Source organism: Tursiops truncatus, chromosome 7 (genome assembly GCF_011762595.2).
Source record: "Tursiops truncatus isolate mTurTru1 chromosome 7, mTurTru1.mat.Y, whole genome shotgun sequence".
NCBI classification, from domain to species: Eukaryota; Metazoa; Chordata; class Mammalia; order Artiodactyla; family Delphinidae; genus Tursiops; species Tursiops truncatus.
Window position 1 is genome coordinate 19,699,310 of NC_047040.1, and position 22,673 is coordinate 19,721,982.

The 22,673-nt window shown below is 51.6% G+C and overlaps 1 long non-coding RNA gene across 1 annotated transcript; it reads left to right on the plus strand.

Moving 5' to 3' along the window:
* LOC141279140 (uncharacterized) lies at window positions 1-22,199 on the plus strand. The gene is made up of 5 exons (XR_012332979.1): window positions 1-3,012; window positions 3,229-3,446; window positions 3,672-3,827; window positions 8,718-8,921; window positions 20,364-22,199. It is a non-coding gene; the product is annotated as an uncharacterized lncRNA (long non-coding RNA).
* Window positions 22,200-22,673: the final 474 nt, after the last annotated feature.

Below are 22,673 nucleotides of genomic sequence, written 5' to 3' on the forward strand. Positions count from 1 at the left end.
CTGATTGGCTGAACAAATAAGCAAGTGCAGGAATCATAAATTAGTCAGACCGGGGAACGGCAAGGCAGATGACTTTACTTCCGCCCTTGAAACTTCTCTTCAGTGACCTTTTCCCTCTCTGCTCCCCTCAGAGCCCACCCAGCCCTTGGGTAAGTGAGGTCACTGGTCCATCTCTGCGGACCCGCTTGGGCTTCTGGTTCTAACTCTGGGCTGGGGCGCGGGAGCCCTGGTGCCTTTTCTACCAACGATGGACAGAGTCGTTCTTTTTCTTTTTCTTTCCTCCATAGCATTTTGTTAAGTCAGAAAATCCTTGAGGAGTGAAGTCACATTTTCCGTGCCGCTGAAAGCTCTGGAGAGCCAGAGAGCCGATGAGTATTATTGTAACCAGAGGAGGCTGGGGACAGAGGAAGCTTATAATTTTGTAAACAGAGGCTTGGGAGAGGCCTGCCTGTAATGGCTTTCCAGGGGGAGGGTGAAGTGAGAAGCAGAATTTGGAAAAACGTGAAGCCCGGGGGAATTGCAGGACTGGTCAGCATTGAGGCCTGGGGCCCAGGTGTTTCGGAATCCCTCCTGCCTCCTTCCTCACTCACTGCTCCCCAGCACCCCCTCGTCATTTCTGCTAAATTCCAAGTTGACTCGCTGAAGGGGCAGGATCTCTGGGCTTGGGGTGAAGAGCGTAGCTGGTTAAGAGCCTTGGCTTTTTGACCTCAGTTTCCTCATCTGCAAGGTGGGTTTAACCCCAGAGGGTCTCTGCTCAGCTTGGTGAGGGTGCCACACTTCTCTCTCACCCTCCCGAAGCTTCCAACATTCCCCCCTGACTTTGGGCCAGACTACATAGGCTGGGGTGTCTGCCAAGGAGCTGTCATTTTCTGGGGATCTAAAAGTCCCCTGGCCTCAAATCAGAAGGATGATAAGAGCTAATATTGAGTGCTGTGTGCTAAGTCACTCCTACCTATCTTATTTAATGTGCACAGAAACTTACAGGGTAGATGTTGCGACTATCATTTTTGTTTTACAGGGCTAAGAAGGCAAAGGGGCAGAGGCGGGAGGGGGGCCCAGCGCTGTGCAGCCATCTGTCTGCAGGGCCCGCGTGCGGACCCACCGTGCAGCTTTGCCCTCTCTTCTCCAGCCACAGCCTCCTGAATGGTGGGTTTGAGCCTGGGATGCTTGTCATGGAGCACATCTTAACGCCCTGGAGCACAGCTTGAGCAGCTGTGGACAGGACACAGGAGCTGACTAGCTAGCTCCTTGCTTCATCGTGAGACAGGCCCATTAAATTGGAGCGAGGTAGAGAGACAGACTGAGAGAGAGATGGGGAGACAGAGAGACTGAGAGAGATACACATGCACACAGCACCGAGAAAGACACACAGAGACACTGAGAGACAGAGAGAGACACTGAGAGGGAAGGCCAACATCCCTGTTACCAGGGAGACCTAGCTGGGGTAAGTTTCATCACTAAAGTCATGCTTTGAAGGGGCAGAGGAACAGACCATCAGTGAGGGCTCTCCAAGCCAACTGGGGGAGACCAGAAGCTCCTTGGAATGTGTGTTTTGATCCACACAAGCTGAGGATGGCAGTGCCCTCGCCTAGGCAGAGAGGAATCCTCATGGAGGACACAGAGGTAGCTCGCCATCTCCCTCTGTTCTTGGGAGTAGCTTGGCCTGGGTGAGGAGGAAGGCTCAGCGGGGTGCCTGGGAGGTCTCTGCCCCCTGCCTGGGGGGTCTCTGCCCCCTGCCTGGGGGACAGGCTTCTGCACTTGGAGGCTCAGGAGAGGAAGAACCAGGCCAGAACTGGAAGAGGGGAGGCAGCCCATGCTCGCGGAGGAGACCCAGGAACATGCTGACCTTGAACACGCTCATTCTCCCACCCACCCACGGGACTCCTGCCCCTGGCTCCAGCCCAGACGCCTGGTGTAGAGATCTCCAGCCCAGGGCAGACGGACGGTAACCCTGAAGCTGGATGTTTTCTCTCCATCTTTGAATTTGCAGCCCACCCCCGTCCAGTGCATTTGTCTTCAGAGGGGCTTTTTTTTGGGTCTTCTCTCTGTATCTGTGCAGCCTTAGTGACGACCATGTGGCAAGCAAGAGGAAGCAGCAGTCACCTGCTTGGACCTAATTTGAGAGGTGCTGAATCAGGCCACCTGTCCCCAAGCTTCCCTCCCACACAGCCTGTCACAGAGTCTGCCCCCCGCCTAGGATAAGATCGGAGAATGTTCGAGTTTGGAGGGTTGTAAGAGCCCAGTCTACTCCTTGAAGCCCCATCCCTTCAGTTCTGGGAAAGAGAGATGAGCCCAGGGAGGCAGTGCACAGGCTACGTTCATCCTCCTTTGCAATTTGGGCACCAGTGAGCCTAAGCGTGGTGAGGGGGTGAGGGGGCCCCACTCTGGACCCAGACTGCCCGGATCTAAATCCTAGCCCTGCTACTTAATATCTGAAAAACCCGTGCCTCAGTTCCCTCCTCTGTGAAATGGGGTTCATGATAGTGCCTTCCCCAAAGGGTTTGAGATAAAGTATCTAGAGCAGGACCCAGGCATCACCCAAAGTTAAAGTGCTTTCCCTCTCCTCCCCGCCTCACTGTAGCATCCTCAACGCCTTTAATATGCTAAGGGCAACCCGGAAGTTCCAAGAGGGTTGGTCTAGTGGCAGAATTTCCCAGGATTATTTGTCCAAAGGAACCTCTTTCTGTGGAGCATCTAATGGGATTGGAGTTCCTCAAGTCATCTTCTAGGAAACATTGCTAATCCAAATGCCTCATTTTAATAGTCCAGGGAGAAGGAGAGGCCTCCTTCTCCAGGCGCTGGGGATTGGCTAGGGCTCCTGGTCAGGGAGCATCTGTTCCAGCTGGGGAGCAGGCCGAACAGGTCCCCACGACTGTGCCAGGAGCATTATGCTCTGCTCCCAGGGACCTCAGCAGCCGCTGTCTCTCCAGGGCTCTCGAAGGGTCTTCAAGGCACGGCGGAATGCTGCCCCTGTGAGAATGACCATGCTCGGCCCTGCACCGACACTCAAAGGTGGGTTGACGGCAGCTGGTTCAAGTGGATACTGGGGGTGGTGGCTAGCCAGCTCTGACCCTGGAGGAGCTTAGCTGGTCAGCTCTTACTCCCAGGACCTGGGGATCCTAGGGAGGGGGCAGCAGAGGTGGAACGGCGCATGTCAGAGGTGGGAGGGTCCCTGGGCATCATTGGGCCCAGAGATTCCCATTAGCCGTGTGAAATTTTCTTTAAAAGAAGCTAAAAAGGAACCCCACTAGATGAAAAAAGAAGACGAAAGTAAAGCGTTCTGGTTGAAATATGTGTGGGGAGGCCTGGAGAATGCTGATCTCATTGACCACACCCCCTCCACCTTCCGCCTCCCGCCAGAGGGACAGGGAGGTCGTTCGGAAGCCGTGTGTCCGGATCCCTTCTGCTTAGCTATGCTCTTCGTGTCATGGCTCCTGTTCCAGGAGGTACCACGGGGTCCTGTCTGCTAGGGGGTTGGGGGCTGCAGAGGAAACAAAAGCAAAGGGGCTGGCCGGCCCCTGTCTCCTCCTGAGCTGGTCATTCCTTCCCAGCATTTCCACAGTAGAAACTTTTTGGCTGAGGGGAGAACTGGTCTATCCCTGGTCCCCAGTCTGGAATCTGGAAGCTAGAATCCCAGTCTGGTTGGTGACCTCTTTGGCACTGATCTCCAGGAAGGATGACGCCTGCTCGCTGGCCCCTCTGAAATCTCTCTGCCTCATCGGAGAGCACCTCCAGCACTCTTGCTGCCATCACGTCCCTTGTGACTTCTGAATGCCGCCACCTGCTGTCCTGGCAGCTGGGACACAGAGTCTCGCTGGGTTCCCAAGGTCAGTGGGCTCGCCACTATTTCCTTGGCCGCTTTCTCCTCTCAGGAGAGCTGGTCTCCTAAAGCCACAATTCTTTCCTTAGTTTCCGTTTCTGGGTCATCTTGGGTTATAGCTCAGGGCTGGTTTGCACCAGAACTAACCGGTGTTCTATCGTTCAAAACTCTTCTAACTGGGGAAGGAGACACTTGGTGAGGGAAGATGCAAGCCTCCTACAGGCTTTCTTCCTCAGGGGCCGAGTTTGCCACCCTAGCGTCAGAAGCCCAGTTAGATTTCCGCAGCCCTTCTCTGTCTTGACCCAACTTGTACCCTTGTGGGGCATTGTCGTGACTGACTGGGAGAGCCACCCTTCTCTGCCCACCCACATGGTGTCTCAGCCCCCTGCAGAGGGTGGCTGGATGCTAGTGATGGTCCGAATCTAGGTCTGGAGGGCCCTGGATAAGTGCAGACGCCTAAGAAGGTCCACACTTGGGTGAGGCAGGCCCTCGCCATCCACTCACCTGGGTACTGGCATCTGGCTGGGTATTTGGCCTGTGAGGGTGGATGGCTCTCATTGTGAGTGTGTGTGATGCGGGGAGGGGGCACGTATGCAATTTTTCATCGTTCATTCCGTGGCCATAGGACCCTGAGACGTTAGGCCGTGCAGGACAATTCCCTGAATGGGAGGGAAGAGCCAATGGCACGTGTGTGGCATCATGGTGTGTGGCATCGCAGGTCCCAGCTCTTGTCACGACCTCAGCACCCCCAGGAGTCCTTCAGCTGCCCTGGGAGTCAGGGGTCCCAAAGGCTAGGCCTCTGCCCAGGTCGGGTGTGCACCAAGTTCGCGTGGGAACCAGAGGTAGAGCGCATGTGCAGGTCCTCTCTGGAAAGGGCCAGGCCTTCGTCCCATGGAGCCTGCAGCCTGCGGGACATACACAGTCCTGTTTACCGTCCCATATGTCCTTTCCAGAGGGTGTGCCAGCAGCTTGCGGATCCTGTGGGCTCTCACTGGAAAGCCAGGGGCTGAGTCCAGGAAAGTTGATTTTTGTCTCCTGAGATGCTTACACGGGCCCCAGGCCAAGCTCTGCTGAGGGCTGGCAGCCGACTGGGAAATGCTCTGCTCTCCTGTCATTGTGGACTCCAGCGGCAGCCTCTGGGGAGGAGAAAATCCTCATGGAGGACGAGGAAGCCTTGCCATGCTGATGAGACAAAACAAAAGGGGGGCAGTTTCCTGGAGAGGGGACGGACAGGCCTTCCTCTGGGGTAAAAGTGCTGACTAGTAAGTCTGACCCAGGAAGAGGAGAAGGAACCAGGAGGGGGGAAGGAAAAACAAGGGGATATTGGAAAAGCTCCAGGGGGCACTGTTGTCCCTCCCTGGAAGGGAAATCATGGAGAGCAACAGCTAGAACAGGAGTTGAGCTGGAAAGGAGACAATACTGACCTCCATGCTTTGGGATTCAAGATGGTGGCACTAGAAAGGCTGACTCCACTTGGTGAGTGGAGGGGCCTCAGGATCAGGCAGAGGGAACTCCCTGTTTGGACTTTGGCTCCTTCTTTGCTGGGCTTTCACTGGTCTGCAAACCCCCAAAGGCAGAGGTTCCTGTCTATTTTGCTCATTGCTTCAATGCCAGTGGGTAAAATAGAGACAAGCAGAGATGAGGTTCTCCAAAACAAAAGTTTGTTGAATGAATAAGTAATTTGAGCACAGGGATGTAAGGAAAGGAACATTATATCTTAGGGACTGAGCTAAGAGTCTCTTCCAACTCTCCTTTGGGGTCCTTGAAATGCTTGCAAGGGATATTTTAGAAATCCACTGGGTCATTCCACTGTAGCGAACAAACTGAGGGAGACCTATAACTGGGGGAGAAAGCAAAGAGAAAACTCAAGGTTGACTGTGTTCGGGGACAGTCCAGGCTGGAAGACAAGTGCTACAAGGTCATGGTCTGGGTCAGTGGATAGAGGACCAGAGTAGGGAGGCAGGTATCACACCAGATGGTCAGCCCACCTCCTGGGGCTGCAGCAGGTGACTTTTGGAAGTTCAGGTGGTCCAGTGATGTCTGCCATCTGACAGCAGGGCCTTGGAGCAAGAGCAGGAGTGAGAGTGAGACAAGGGTTCTGGGTCATCATCAGGGCTGGTTTCGAAGCAGGATGTCACGATAGGGCTCAGGATGGGCCCGAGGCAGCAGGGAGGGTAGCATGCAGACCTGGGCCCATGACTCACGGCTGATGGCTGCAAGGAAGCTGCGTGTCCAAGGTAGAGGCTGAAACTCCTTCTCTCTCCTGGCTTCCTGTTAAGATTCATTCTAGAACTTGGGACAGGGTGAGCTGCAAGTGAAGATCATGTGACTCTAGTGGTGGGAACAGGAAAACCTCAGACCTTAGGAAGAAGACAGGGTCCTAACATAGGGTACACCAGCAACAAGGAGGGTCGGGGGTGTGGTGGTAAAGAGACCCCAAATAAGTAAGATAGCTGTGTGGACAAGAATGGCCAATGAGGACAATTGCAGAGGTCATGGGCAAAATGGAGGGTCTCTGTGTGATGTGAGAAGCAGGCTTTCTTCCTTCTGTGGGCCAGACTTGGATTTTTGTGCTCGGCTTGGAATGAGGACACAATCTTTCCAGGGAGGAGCAGTCCTTTCTGTGTGACAGAGAGTGTCCCCAGTATCAGAGGATGGCTGGGGAAAGACACGAAGGAAGTTCCTTGGGGATAATTGCAGGCGTTGAGTATTGAGCACTTGCAGGGGGGAGTAAGTGAATGTAGGGAGGGAGCAGGCAGGAGTAATAGTGTATTTTCAGACTTAAAAAGTGACTTTCCCAAGGCCATAAGCAAGTTGGTGGCAGAGACATGGGTGGCAGTCTCCTTCTGCCACCCTATGCTGCCTCTCCAAGTGCCAGGGTGGAAGAGTTGGGGAGAGAGAGTCACCAACATGGGGCTAATGGGGCTAAAGTCGAGCAAAGAGGGACGTTAAGTGGAGACTGAATGTGTTTCCTGATCCTGATTTCAGGGAGGGCAGTTGAGGAGAAGGTCAGGGGTTTGGACTACGAGAAGCTCTAGCCTCGGGGAAGCAAGGCACACATGAGCCTTTCCCAGGCATCCAAGAAAGCCATGGGTGAAACCGATCCACCACTTTCTCAGAAGTGTGGAGAACCTCAGCCAGCTGGAGAGTGAGGCAGGAAGCCCCGTTTCTGGTGCTCCCAGAAGGGGTCCGGTATCTGTTTATGCTTATACAGGCTGCGGAGTGTGAGGGGTGGTCCAGCTTGGTGAGTTGGCACCTTCAGTGTGGGTGAGGAAGGATGAGGGTGGACCCTTTTCTGTCAGCCAGTCCCTGGGTCTTGGAACCCTTGCTGCAAATACCTGAGAGAACATTCCAGTTTTTCACTCCACAAACACTTACTGAAAACCAACCCTGTGCCAGGTACTGGCTTAGGAGCTGTGTAAACGGTGGTAAGTAAAGGCAGGTGTGGTCTCTGCTCCCATGGAGCTTAGCGTCAAGCGGGAGAGAGAGGGATTGATGGAGTAATTGCGGATAGGATGTATGTTCTAAGGATATTTGCAGGTCAGGGAGGGTTTCCTTGGAAAATGGTACTTGAGTTGAGACTGGAAAAACGCGAGACTCTGTCTAGGTGAGGGATGGTGTTGTGAGGGAGTATGTGTATTCCTGCTGGGGAGGCAGCTTGGACAAAGGCCCTGTGGTGGGCAGAAGAATGGTGCTTTCAAGGAATATCTGAAAAGCAGAGATGGAGGAACTCGCTTGAGAAAAGGCCCAGGCAGTACAGTACCGTTTAGGCCAGAGTCAGGCTTTGTCTTCATCCTGAGCTCAGTGGGAAACTTTTGAAGGTTTTTATGCAGTGGTGGTAGAGGGTGGGTGTTGAACGTGGTCAAAGGTGCATTTTGCAAAGCTCCTTTTGGCTCCGCTCTGAGGAGACCAGATTTGAGAACAGAGTATATTTAAGGAGACCAAATAGAAGGCTATAGAAATCATCCAGTTGAGAGGTGAGGATGGCTTAGAACAGTGAAGATGGAGGGGAATCCGAATTCAAGAAATATCACAGTGAGTATTTATTTAGTGTTTACTATGTGCCAGGCACTCTTCTGGGAGCTTTCCATGGAGTGTTTAATCCTCACAATATGGTGGGTACTGTTATCCCCACTTAAAGATGGGGAAACAGGCACATGGAGGTTTAGTAATTAGTGGAGCCAGGGTTTGGACCAGGAGCCCACAATCTTAACCATCACTCTCTACCACTCAGTGGTTAGGATGTTAGGAGGTAAGCATGAGAGGACTTGGTGTTCCATTAGACATGAGGGGGCATTAGCATACGAGATGCTCATGGCTTGCTTCATGGGTACTGGTTACTCTAATAGGCACCAGCTGAATGGGGCTGGGTTTGGGAGAGGAGTTCACAAGTCTGGTCTTGGACAGTGTCATGGTTTTAAGATAGGTCCATGAATTCTCTGATACTATTCTCTTCAAAGAGATGGAGCTTGGTCCTCCTCCCCTTAGTTGTGGACTGGATTTAGTAACTTGTTTCTAATAAATAGAATATGGTGCCAATGCCAGCGTATGTTCCGAGACTAGGTCATAAGAAGCATTGTGGCTTCCATCTTCCTCTCCCTTGGGTCACCCGCTATGGGGGAATTCACTGCCATGTCATGAGAGGCCTATGTAGCAAGGAGCTGAGGTCTCCAGCCAAGAGCTGTGTGCGTGTGCCCTTTGGGAAGTGGATCCTCCTGTCCCAGTCAAGCATTCAGATGACTGCAGTCCCAGCCAGCATCTTGGCTGCCACTTCCTGAGAGACCTGGGGCCGGAATCACCCTGCTATGCCTCTCCTGGATTCCTGACTCTTAGAAACTGTGTGAGATGACATTTATTGTTTCTAAGCCACTAAGTTGTTTTTTTTTTTTTTTTGCAGTACGTGGGCCTCTCACTGTTGTGGCCTCTCCTGTTGCGGAGCACAGGCTCCGGACGCGCAGGCTCAGCGGCCATGGCTCACGGGCCCAGCCGCTCCGCGGCATGTGGGATCTTCCCGGACCGGGGCACGAACCCGTGTTCCCTGCATTGGCAGGCGGACTCTCAACCACTGCGCCACCAGGGAAGCCCGCCACTAAGTTTTGAGGTAATTTGTTAGGCAGCAATAAATAACTAATGCCGACAGCCAAGGGTAGGTGCTGGCTAAGCATTTATTGTGATTGGAAATTAAAATGTGGCAGTTGACAGCGGTTTGATGGTGGCTGAGCGCTTAGGAAGACAAAAGAAGGGGAAGAGGCCCACATTGGGCTTTGAGGAGTTCTGTCCCTCAGTGACCCTGTGGAGAACGTGAAGTGGTTTTCCATTTGTGTTCTGCATTGTCTTTGGTCTATGGAGTGGCCTTGGGGGATGAGGGAGGTTTGATGGGCTGCTACCCTGCCAGGGCTCTGGTCAGATTTATTTGGAATGGCCCTGCTTTTTCTGTTTTTAGGTTGGGGTTTAGAGTAAGATTCATTTGGGGGAAAAGCAACGATCTGACTCTAAAATACGCAAACTGCTAACCTGCGCAATCTCTCTTCTTACAGATGAGGAAACTGAGGTTCAGGCAGGCGAAGTGACTTGCCCAAGCTCAGGAAGCCTTGGGCATAAGTCTCTGGCCCCCGTCTAATGTCACTGAACCTCCCTGACTCTAGCTCCTTCCAGTGGAACTTGGGGCAGAGAGGTAGGGGATGTACAGAGGATGAGATGGGCTCCTGCCCTTGGTGTTCTACTCCCCGCCCTCCACCAGGGGGACAATGACACCCCCGCAGGCCCACACGGTGCCTCCTCTGAGGAGGTGACAGGAGTCGTGGGAGTTCTTCCTAGCTCTGCTAGGCATGTAGCTGCCCTGAGCTTCAGTTTTCCCGTATGTAAAGTGGGAATGAGGATTCATACCCCCCTGCCAGGCTGCTGTGAGGGTCAAATGAGGTAGCAGAGGCCACAGGACTTGTCCCCAGTGAAGTGCTGTATGGCTGGAGCAGGTAGGTCATTGCTGGCTGGGGAAACTCAAACTCTCAGGCTATCCCTGGGCAGAATGAGGCCTTTGGGGCCCTGGAGACCCGTAAACCCTTACATGGTATGAATCCTCTGCTAGAGCAAATCCAGGCCAGTGTCTCAGAATGCTGGAGCTGCCAAACTTTCAATCACCTGAATCCTGCTGGTCAGGGGGTCCCCCTGGGTGGGATTTGTGGTGCACATGGAGTCATAGCTGTTCCAAGTTCTCTTGGCTCTTAAGAACCCATCCTCCAGCCCCCCTTATTTTGTAAATCTTCCCCCCTAATTAGCTCCCTGTCTACTTGGGAATTGTATAGAAGGGATGTTAGAAATCACACAGCAATTTGTCCTTCTGTGTCTGGCTTATTTCGTTTAGCATAATGTCTTCAAGATTCATCCCTGTTGTAGCATGCATTTCATTCTTCCTTAAGGCTAATATTCTATTTGTATGGGATATTAAATCAATATTACACCCCATAATACTTTTAAGTATTACAAATAAAGTACCACATTTTCGGTGTCCATTCATTTGTTGAGGACACTTGAGGTGCTTCCACTCTTGGCTATTGTGAATAGTGCTGCTATGAACATGGGCGTGCGAAAAGAAAGGCCAGTTCTCAGGGGGACAGAAGGACCTCTGGGTCAGCAGGCCAAGCCACGGAAAGGAGCCCACACTTCTCCGCTCCTGTCTCGAACTCCCGTTGCCGACTAAGAGGAAAGGGCTGGGATGACAGCTAGAAGGACTAAAAGCACTTGTCAGACACATGCATAGAAACAAAAGGAAACACGATGGGATGCTTATTCCATGCCAGGTAACGCACTAACCACACGACACACGTTAACTCCTGAATCCTCACGGTAGCCTTCTGGATAAATGCTATTAACAGGCCCATCTGCAGGCAAAGAAAGCAAAGCACAGAGAGGGCAAGTGACCTACTCACAGCTCATCAGCTAGCAAGAGGCGGAGCCAGGATTAGAACTTAGAGCTCCTGCTTCAAGGCTATGCTGGAGACACAGGGACCTCCCCCGGCCCAGGGGAAGGCAGGGGAAATGATTTCATGCCTTGATCTACCCGCACATCTTCCCCAAACAGAGAGAAAGAGGGACTGAGATCGAGCAGTCAGGGAGAATCTGCTGGAGACATGTCTGGCCCACCAGGGCTGAAGTCTTGGGGGGCTTGAGAAGCTGAGGGGCCCAAGAGGGAGCTAGAGGGGGTAGTTGGTCCCCGGAGGAGGAAGGGTGTAATTCTGAGGCCTAGAGGATTCCTGGAGGGGGAGCCCTCCTGGCAGCCTAGGTTTCTGTGGGCCCCACTTGCCTTGGAAACCACAAAGCCAAAATGTAAAGGAATCTGTTTTCTAAGGAAAACACATACTTACACATTCTGAGTAATTTCCCGTGGAACTAGGAAAAATAAACACAACACCCCAAATGGTTTTTTGCTTACAAATGGTTTCAAGCAAAGAGAAGTGGGAGAAGAAAATATAGGGCCGGGGGAAACTCTCTGCTGCTTCCAAACCTCAGAAACTGCCTGGAGGCTCGAGGGGCCTGGAGGGATGGGGGTACAGGAGAGCCAGGCGTCGGGGTGAGGCGCCCAGACCCAGGGGCTTGCTGGCTCCTCTCCAAGAACTCTGAGCCCACCCTCGGAGGACTGGTGAGTCACATCTCACACGTGGAGGGGGTTTGCCAGCTGGAGAGGGAGACCATGGGTCTACAGGCCATAAGCTTCTGACTGGGTTCAAGGGCCAGGTGCCTAGTGCGAATTAGCCAGTCAGCGGTGGTGTGGGCAGGATTAAGGTGAAAGCAGGGGTCATGTTGCCATAGATTGGATGGTTAGGGAAGAACCGGCTGGGGAGAGCCTGGGGGCTATGAAAGGACAGTTACGTGGAGGGGGTTAAGATCACGGACATCATTCCAAAGAAGCCCTGAAAGCGGAAGTGGGTGGTAGAGGACAGCATCATCGTGGACAAATCACTTCACTTTCTTGGACCTCTCTGTCTCCCCTGCAAAACAATGGGTGCGCTCTACTTTCAGAGACAGAAAGTAGAACGGTGGTTACCAGGGGCTGGGGGGAGGGAGGACTGAGGGGTTTATTGTGTAGAGTTTCGGTTGGAGATGATGAAAAAGGTCCGGAGAGGAGTGGTGGTGATGGTTGCACAAGAATGTGAATGTACTTGACGCCCATGAACAGTACACATACAAATGGTTAAAAGGGTAAATTTTATGTTTTGTATATTTTACCACAGTAAAAAAGGCAGAAATAAAAAATATGTATCAATAATAATTAAAAAATTTTCCTTTCAACACCCTCTGAGAGGGATACTGATAAGAAGGTGCTCATCCCTGTGGGGGGCATGAAGGTGAGATAGTCTTCCTGGAGGGATTTTAGGGCAAAAGATAGATTCATAGACAATAAACCATAGTGCAAGGCATTCAGGACTCATTCTGGTCCTGAGAACTAATTTTGGGGGAGCCCAGGGGAAGTTAGAAAGTCTGCCTGGAACAGGATGGTGACATTTGAGCTGGACTTTGAAGGATGAGTAGGAGTTTTCAGCTCAGGCTGATGGGACAGATGAGTAAAGGTAAAGTTAAAGGGTTGAGGGACATTAATTCATATGTGTGGCTGGACTGTGGGAAGCTGGGGGAGGTGGGGGAAGTGATACTGGAAAGGGAGATTGGGGTCAGATTGTGAGACCTCTGGGGGCCACACCAGGACAGTTGACACCTCTGAAGGTCTGTTGACCAGACCGATGGCTGAAGTGAAAACACCTCGACTCTCCTTGATCCAAAAATACTGCTCTCCTGGGCCTAAAAGAGTGCAAGCTTTTTTGTATGTTCTGTTTTGTTTTTGTTTTATACAGGACAATTCCAGGTACCAGGACAAGCTTGTGGGTGATGTTTAGGGGACATCCAAGTCTTTGTTATCTGTCATCCCAAAGGTGTTCATGGGCTGCCTGATCCCCACTTGGCCATTGTTTCTGAGGGTCCTGCTCCAGAAGCCTGTTCCTTCCTGGGTTCCTTAGAGATGCCTCCTCTGCTTTCCCAGAATTCAGCAAGGCCTGCTTCCTCCAGGACACCCTCCTGGGCTAAGCCAATGGCACTGAATCCATCTAAATCCCATCACGTTAAGCTGTCATTCTCTTAGGGAGAAGGGTGTGGGAATGAGAGGCCTAAACTCTGGGCCGGAGGGGCTGGGTGGGCTCGAATCCAAACTCTGCTACCCAGCAGCTGTGAGAACTTGGGAGAGTGACGGGGCACCATGCCTGTTTCCTTGTATGTGAAATGGGGATCGTACTTCATTTGCCAGTTGTACTGAGGATGACAGCCCCTGCTCATTGTGTCAGGGTGCTTCGTGCTTACACAGCTGTTTCCTGGCCACAGAATGGGCTGTATCCGGAATGGCTCCGGTAAAGGAAAACTCTCCTAACGGGGGATTTCTAAGCTTCCCCAGGTGGAGGCTGCGGTGGGAGAGGTTGACGCAAGTCAGTGTAGCTGTAAGAGCAGCTCCTGACCTCAGCTCGGCTTCTGGGACTGGGCTTGACAGCTGTAACTGGCCCACCTTATTGCTTTTAACCTTCTCCCCTGGCCAGCTTCCCTGGGGGAGCTCTCTGGGGTCCACAGAGATTCTAGGAAGCAGCCTCATGTCACAGAGATGCGCTATCTCCTCCTCCTTCCTGGACCGGAGGCCTGGCTGCTGGTGACGTGTGTGTGGCTCTCCTGGTCCCCACAGCACTCCACTTCCTCCTAATATGTGACCGTGCATCCATTCCGTATTAACTAGGCACCACCGTTTGTCAGGGGGAGGCCAGGCACTGGGGACAAAGCGCCTCACAGCCAGATGGTGCCCTGCTTCAAGGGGCTTTTGTTCTAATGGTCAGTGGTTAGTTTTAAGTGCCAGTCCCTGAGCTCAAACTTCCTTTGCATTATTTCGGTTAATGCTCCCAGCAGGCTTAGTAGGTGGTGTCAGATCTTTTCTTCTTCAGAGAAGCATTATTTTTTGTGATGGGGAGATGCCTAAGTCTACTTGGGGATGCAAGAGGGAGGTTTGGAGGCCCCAGTAATGAGAGCTTCCCCTCCAGTCACCGTCCTTCCACTTAGGGGCTTTTTGCCTGAAAGATTTTGGTCATTTGAGTGACTCCTCTGGTGCTGGTGACAGGCCTTGTAGACCCCTTGGCACCCTCTCCTGTAGACCCCAGGGGCCTCCACATTAGGTCAGGCCTGGTTAGCTTCCCCAGAGGAAGCCCAGCTCGGAGCCCTCAGTCATATCTCTGATGGAAAGGGTACAGGGAGATAGCGAGCCGGCCAGGTATAGAGGACAAAGGCCAGAGCCGCGCGTGACTCCAGCGCTGGGGGAAGAAGGACGGTGGCAACCTGCCAGGGCATCGTATGCATACCTGGCAACTCAGCAGCTGGATGCCCCACTTGGGGGAAGATCACAGGTCGGACCAGGCGTGGGGCTGGGCCACATGGGCCGGTTGCGCGGAAGCCCTGATGCCCCTCTCGTTACCTCCTAATCCCACCTTCTGTTTTCACTTGCTCTGCTTCCTGCTAAATTCCCTTCCCAGGCTAAAAGTTTCCATCTCTGGGCTTGGCCCCAAAGTGAAATTCTTTGGAAACTTTCAGCTGAGTTCATTTAGTTACTGTTGAGTGGGAGAAAGTGGGTGGGGGAGACAATCTGCATTCTGCTTCCTTTTGATACTTCAAATGAAAGCCCTGTGAGACCCAGAACTTGCCCCTTGGCTGTTCAGTTCTCAGCTGGGGTGTTGGGGGAAAATGGTGTAATGGAAAGAGCTTAGGGGAGCGGGCTGGGACCCCTTGGATTCTAGCCCCGGCTAGGACGAGTCCTGCCTCGCCGCCTTGCCAGTTAAGGTGCTTTCTCTCGCTGAACCTGTGCGTTCATTTCTAAAGCTGCATCTTTTGAATAAATCATTTCTAAGGTTCTGCCCTGATGCTGGCTGATCGATGCTTTAGCCCCATGGTATGATTTTTCTTTGAAATGAATCCTGCTTCCTTCCATGTGTGGGCAGTTATCAGAGGGTTCTAGCTTCTGCAGATGCCTGTGCAGCCCTGTCAGCCTCCAAATCATAATCAACCATGTGGCTAGACCACAAAGGTCTCAGGCTTGGCCTGATGGAAGCCAGGCAGCTGGCCCGGAAGGAATGAGCCTTGTTCTGCTCACCCCTCCTCTCCTGTTTGTTTGGTTTTACTTGTGTTCTGCGTCAGGGATGAGCTGGTGGGGAGAAGGGTATGAAACTTAGAGCCTGGATCCACATATGTTGTTTGGTTTGGGAAATTAAAAACAAAATATTTGGTTGATTTTTGTCCAATAAAGTAATTTTTTAGAAAGACAGGTCGTTGGTCTGGACTTAGCTGATTTCTGTTTTTTACCCTAACATAAAAAGGTTAAAAAAAATCAGCCATTATATTAAAAAAAAGGTTTGTAAACTGGTTTTTGGAATTAAGGTCCAGCCTAGAGGGTCCCTTGCAGGTGGGAGCTGGAAGGTGTAAGTCAGATGAGTGGAGGGTGGCAGGAAAGGGAGAGGGGGGCAGAGGCCACTGTGGGATTTTCAGATCATCAGGAAGTTCTGTGGCTTAGGCACCATTTCGGAGACATATTTGTAAACTGTCTAAAATGTGCAGAAAGAGAGGAAGGGGCTGCAAAGTCCCTCTTCCCCTAGAGACGTTAAAAGCAAGAAGGTTCCCTGGTGTCCCTGGGGTTTCTTAGCAGTCCTGCCTGGAGGCGGAGGGATGGATGGCATGGCCTCTGGAGGGTATGCTGATGCAACAGGGAGATCGATCAGCCTCTCTAGTGAGTACGTAGGACGATGGCCCCCAGCTTCCTGGAGTGGAGACCTTCCGGCGTCTCTCTCCCCTGTGGGGGAGGGGCCCAGCTCTTTCCCTCTCTTCTCTGTCCTCTCCAGTCTTGGACTGGGAATCTGTTCAGATTATTCCAGAGACCCTCACTCAGTACTTTTTATGCCTTTTGGATGTTGAGCTGCTCGACACTGGAAGGGTCCGTCGTTACTGTTCTCACACCTCTTCCCCCTTAGCTCACGGTCCCACTTGGCCCCTGAGATTCTTGTCTACCTTTTAACAAACAGGAGTTTAAATGGCAGATGCGAAGCTATGAGGGGAGATACGTTGGGATGAAAGGTGCCTCTCTTTTACCCTGTGGGCCCCTGCCTCTTACCTAGCTCTGAAACGGTCAGTGTTCATCCTTACCATGAGCCGAGTAGCTCTTATGTGTGGGGCTCTGTGCTACCCTCAAAGGGTATTATCCACATCTGACAGCTTGGGAAACTGAGGTTTTGGCCCAAAGCCATGACTCTGGTGAGATGCAAAGCAAGCATTGGAATCTAGATTTGTCTGACCCCAAGCCCATGATCTGCACCCACGTGCTCAGCCAGCTCTTGGGGGCGAGTGGTCAGAAGAGTCACCAGCAATTCCCAGTAGCTGTGATGCTGGCTGTGTGCCTGACTGCTGCTAAGTGCTGGATCGCCACATTCAACGCGCTGCTGCTCCGTGCCCAGCTTTGGTACAGTTGACTGACACTGAGAGGGTCCTCAGGTCCCAGCCATCTACCCGCCCCGGGGCTGCAGCCGCCTCAGGGCCTCTTGCTGTCAGGGCCCCGATGTGTTTTCTGTGGCCCTGAGACACCTCGCCCTAGTGGGCTCCTTCTTCCAGAGAAAAATGTTAAAAATTATATTGTATGACTACATTGGTACAAAGAAAAATATAATTCAGGCTGGGTTTATGATTATGTATTCATTTTCATGATATTCAGTTTTGCTTATAATTTTTAAAGAAACTAAGAAAAACACACTTTTCAGGGGTCCCCAGAGTAGCGCGGGCCCTAGGCACAGAGCCTTGTGGAGATGTAGGCCTGCGTGCTGTGCTGTAAGTGGCAGGGCGGGCCTGACAGCCTTGTCTGTGGCTCTAGGGCTCCACGAATTCCCCTGGGCCCCGCTGCCACCTGATGCAAAGGCAAACCCCACTCCTTCAGCCACTTGGCTCCAAGGGTCCAGAAAACCAGGAACGCCTCTGTCCTCCTCCCTCACCCTCTTCCCCATCTCTCGACAGCCTTCCAAGACTGGTAGGGAATCACACTCCAGAGAAAGCAACCTCTCTAGGCCCTTCCAAAATCCCCTGAGTCCCCCTCCCCTCCCCCAGCAAAGGTTCTCCGATTTTTGTCTCATTCCCCTTTGGGAATGACTTAACTGCAGTGAACTCAGCAACTCACTGCACACCCTGGGAAAGTCTCTTTTTCCTTCCGTCAGAGGAAGGTGGCAGCTCAGATTCGGGGCTGAATCCTGCAGAAGTGCCTGAGAGGAAGCGGTTGGTGCTCTGGGAATTGGGTCATCCAGTACCTCCCACCCCCACCCCCTTGCAGGCTTTGTACCCCGAAGCAGTGCGCCCCAGGGCCTTGATGAAGAGAAACACCTTCCCAGCCAGGCCCCGCCCTCCTATGGGTGGGACCCAGAGTAGAAGGTCCATCTAGCGTATGGCTAGTATTCCAAAGTCATAAACAGAGCTGCAAACGTGTATGCTCTTTCCTCCTTCCTTGAAAAATGCCTTTACAACAACCTAGAAGATCGGCTTCTACTTTGGAACTTCAGACTCTTCAGAGTTCTGTCCAGAACCTTCTGGGCAAGGGAGGACTGGTCCTGCCCACCCCACTCAGTGCACGTGCGGGGTTGCACTAGCTCCGGCAGCCAAGTTTGGCCACCTCTAAAACCCAGTTATGTGGGTGCTAGTGGAGGGGTTTGGTCCCGTCTCGAGAGGAGGAGCCCTGGGCAGAGGTCCGGGCAGGGACCCAGAGTGTGGTTCAGAAGGGGGCACTGGGCATTGGGCTAACATAATCCCTTTGCCCCCAGAACCTTGCCCTGTGCGGAGTGTCGAGTCCCGATTACGGCCTTTGAAGAGTGGCCTAGGATAAGGTCCCCACTCGCCTGGCCCTGAGGGTGGCGCTGTCCTTGGCTGTCCCTGGGATACTCTCTGATGGTCTATTTCGATCCGCTGACTCAGCTTGTAAGAGCTCCTGTTTTAAAAGAAGAGAGCTGCTCTCCGGGCACATGGCCGTGGTGGCCTCGTGCTGGAGGCGAACAGAACTCTATTAAAGCCATTTGTGAGCAAACTGAAGTCTCAAAAACCAAGCTGAAAGAGAGGCAAACCCCTAAGGACAATAGAGCAGCTTCCTGCCTAATATTGATGGCTGTTGGAAAATGTTGATAATTTCGTAATTAGAGCTTTAGTAGGACATTTTGTTTTGTTTTGTCTTTTTAAGGCTGCACCCCAAAGCATGCAGGATCTTAGTTCCTGGACCAGGGATCGAACCCATGCCCCCTGCGTTGGGATCGTGGAGTCTTAATCACTGGACCGCCAGGGAAGTCCCTCGTAGGATGTTTTTTTGACATACCCACTGCAGTCAAAGTCTACAAGGGCATGAATGACTCCCAAGTTTCACACCAACTCTTCTTACTCTCTAAATCGAGAGAAACATCATGAGTGCTGCGTGGTGAAAGTTGTTGCTTTTTTAATCCATAGCTGAATTATTCGAATCAGGAAAATCCCTTGGTCTGTGATTCTAACCCTCCCATCACCAGTCTGAAATTTCAGCCTTCTTTCATCTTCCCCCCATATGGATGCAAAATGGAGAGAATACCAAACTTCGTGCCCGGCTCTTTTCCTCCAGAGGAATGACTTTCCAGTCTCCTTAGCCAATTAAGTCAACTATAATTACTGAGTACTAACCATGTGTGGGCAGCTGGTTGGCACTTTGAGCGCAAGGGGGACTCACACAAGTGTGGTCCTGAACCTCATGTTTACAAAACCTATTTTTTTTTTTTTAAGAGTAAGAAAATGCTTAAATCCCTCTATTGCTTTAACTTTAAATCCAGTGAAGCTTCTTTTAGTAGCCAAGTATTCCCTTCATAATCACTGGTGTGAAAGTTTCTTACAGTCTTCCGTCGGATAGGAGGAAGTGTGACCCTAGGACTGACTCCTTTAAGCAATTGAGAGCCCAAGAGTGTCTAAAAATCTATCACAATGGGCTTGGCTACCAACTCACTGTGTCACTTGGAAAAAAGTCATTTATTTTCTCTGAGACTCAGTTTCCTAACTTATACTGCAAGAGAGCTGACCTAGATGATCCCCGATCTCCCCTCACCCTGACATCCTATGACAAACATTTTCCGAATAGACGATAAGCCGTGTTTTAAACACAGGCCCTGAGGGACTTCACTGTGCTCACCCTGATGCCCACGTTGCACTGTCCTGCAGCAGAGGTCATCTGGCCTCTCCCTGTCAGCCGTCTCAATCTGATCAGCATCTTCTCTCATCCTTGAACTGCTTTGGAAGCTGCAGGCAGGATGGGTCCCAGCTGCCGGTGGCCTCTGGGACTTCCCAGATCCCTCTGACTGGAGAACCAAACCCAAAGCTTCCATGATGTTCTCACATCTGTTTTAGCACTTGTCACGGCGCGGTGATCAATCTGTCCCTCACTAGATTGATCCATTCATTGCACAAATATTTATTGAGAGTCTGGTAGTGCCAGGCATTGTTTTAGCTACAGTAGGGGTATAAAAGGGCCTAAACTGCATGGGGCTTAAATTCTAACGGGGAGGGCAAAGGGGGAGAAATACACACACACACACACACACACACACACACACACACACCCACACCCACACACACAATGTGATGTCACTGAGTGATAAGTGTGTGAGAATTAGTAAAACAGATTAAGGGGACAGAGTGTGAAGCAGAAGTGCTATTTTAGCTTGGGTGATCAGGGAGGACTTTCTGGAAGGTGGTTTTGAGCAGAGACCTAGAAGACATGAAGGCACGGGCCAAGATATGTGGGAAAGAATAATTCATGGAGAGGCACAGCGAGAGCAAAGGCCCTGAGGTGAGAGAGTGCTGGCTGGGCTCCAGACACAGCAAAATGGCCAGTGCGACTGAAACTGGGGTGAATGAAGGGCAGACAGTGGACAGGTGGCTGGAGGCCTAAAAGTCATGTCCCGTAGAGGCCCTATGAGTAGGCTTTTGTTTGAAGTGGGATGGGAAATCTTTTCTTGGCAGGGGGTGGTTTGAAGAAGGGGACAAAACAAATATGATCTGATTTGGGTTTTAAAAGGACAATTGGGCTGCTGTGTATAGAAGAGACAGAAGTGAAGCAAAGAGAGAAAAGCACGGGGACCATTGAAGAGGTGACTGCGGGAGACCCGGGGGAGATGATGCTGGCTCGGTCAGGGTGGAGGAAGGGGGAAGTGCCTGTGTTCAGGATGTCTGCATGTGGCTCAGACTGCGTTAGACACTGAAACAGTATCTGGCACAGAGCAGGTGATCAGATAGGGAAGGAGGAGAGGGGAGGGCCGTTGTGGGAGGCTGAGAACCTGGAGAGCAGGGCAGGGCACTCACTGCTCCAGAAACCTGGCCTCTGAGCCTCTGTCTGCATCTCCCACACCTCTTTTGTTTGCCCTGATGAGTATGGAATAGAAATACCCTGCATGGATCCCACCTGGCAGATTCCATCCCTAAACCTATTGTTTTGTCTGTCTAGGACCCCTTCCTTCTTGGGACCGTGCTTCCTTCTCTTGGGATCTGTGTCCCTGAAGCCCACCACCTTAGCATCACCTGAGATTTGCTTGCTCACGGAGATCCTCACCTGTTGCAGCCACACCTGCAAGGATTGCCAGTGATCCCCTTCCCTGGGATGAGTCTGGGCTCCAGCATGGCCTCCGTCACTCCTGCCACAGTGGACCTGATCCATGGAGGGCCTCATCTCCCCCACTCTGGTCTGTGATGAAGTTCACACAGCAGAGTGTGGCATTTGGCTTCACCAGCGACTCCCCCAGGATGCCAAGTGATGCGACAACCCAGTAGTGTCAGGGAGGTAATGCCCTGTGTGGACAACTTTGACCTACGAGAGACAGGAGATGGGAGGGATTCAGTAGACACATTTCTCTCCCTCTTGCCATCTGATCACTGTCCTTAGGTGCAGTGATGATGCCTCACATGTGTCAAGGTGTCCGGTGTGATGAGAGGCAGGCGTGGCCTTCCGTGACGCTGTGGACAACTTAGTAATGCATCCCTTGTACCTGCTTCCTTACCTTCTTTTTCCTGACCTCTCACTGCCTTGAGATTTCACCCCTGATGGACGTGATCATGTAAGGGGTGCCTCAGGCCTTATTTTCTTAGTTGCCCCCAGTCATGTGGTTCTAGTGGGCTCTGTCAACCAGTTCCTGGTCCCTTGGCCACAGAGGAAGGCACATGTCCCCGGCTAGGCCAGTAGAAGTCCTTACCTGCGTCTTTTCAATTCAGACTGAAAGAGCAACAGTTGTTCTGGCAATGAACCTGGAGATGTGAGCCTGGTGCTGCTGGGGACCGTTCCCAGGGAACATGGAGGAAAACCATCCGGGGGAAGGAAGCCGGCAATGAGAGGACTCTGGGAGCCATGGCTCCTGAGATCCAGCTGCATCCCTGGTTTGCCCACAGTTTCCTTCTGTGAGGCAGTACATTCCTCCTCTTTCCTGGCTGGTTTGAATTGGATTTCTGTCATCTGCTGTACTAGTCAGGGGCCAGAGAGAAAACAGAAACCACCCTGAGTATTTTACAGGGAGAGTTGAACACAGGGAGTTGGTTACACAGAGGGGGGACAGCTGAGAAACCAAGCAGGGATGAATGGCACCGGGAAGCTTTTAACACCCCTGGGGCTGGAGGGGTCCGGGGTGTGACATTCCTGGCAACCAGGATGGGGGTCGCCTGGCAGAAGCTAAAACCGTGGGCAGCCCGTGTGGTGGGAGCTAGCTGCAGAGTGAAGGCTGCTTGAGATCTACCCAAAGCAGAGAGGGAGGGGTAGAAACAGTGTGGCCCCCACTTCCTTCTGCCCCTCAGCCTCTCTCGTGCCTTCCATGTCAGAGCTGTCCCCGAGTCAGAGGACAAGGGAGTCTCGGAACATGATTTCCAGCAACGTGGAGCAGAGCAGAGAGGGCACAGAGGGTGGGGAGCAAACAGGCAAATGACAGGCACACTGGTGGTTGAAGAGTCGGGCTACTGTGTGTGCTTTTTATTTTTATGTTTTACTGGTGCACAGTTGATTTACAATGTTGTGTTAGTTTCAGGTGTACAACAAAGTGACTCCGTTATATGTATATATCTATTCTTTTGCAGATTCTTTTCCTTTATAGGTTATTACAAGATAGTGAATATAGTTCCCTGTGCTAAACAGTAGGTCCTTGTTGTTTATCTATTTTATATCTAGTAGTGTGTATCTGTTAATCCCAAACTCCTAATTTATCTATCCCTTCTCCCCCTTTTCCCTTTGGTAACTATAAGTTTGTTTTCTATGTCTATTTCAGTTTTGTAAATAAATTCATTTGTATCATTTTTTTTTAGATTCAATGTATGATATCATATTGTATGATATCTGTCTTTCTCACTTCACTTAGTATGATAATCTCTAGATCCATCCATGTTGCTGCAAATGGCATTGTTTCATTCTTTTTATGGCTGAGTAATATTCCATATATACACCACATCTTCTTTATCCATTCATCCGTTGATGGACATTTAGATTGATTCCATGTCTTGGCTATTGTGAATAGTGCTGCATTGAACATTGGGGTGCATGTATCTTTTTGAATTAGAATTTCCCACTGTGTGTGCTTCTGACTGTGAACCTCAAGAATCCTCGTCTGTAGGAAGAGCACTGTGCCATTTCCTAGAAGCTCCTCACAAAGAACTGCTGGTGGTAGCGATTACCATGGCCGTCCCTGAGAAGTCCTGCTCCCTTGGAGGAATATGTTGATTCTCCTCGGACATGTTTTAATGCCTTTATACCCATGTGGGGAATCCACAGGAAGTTGATGTC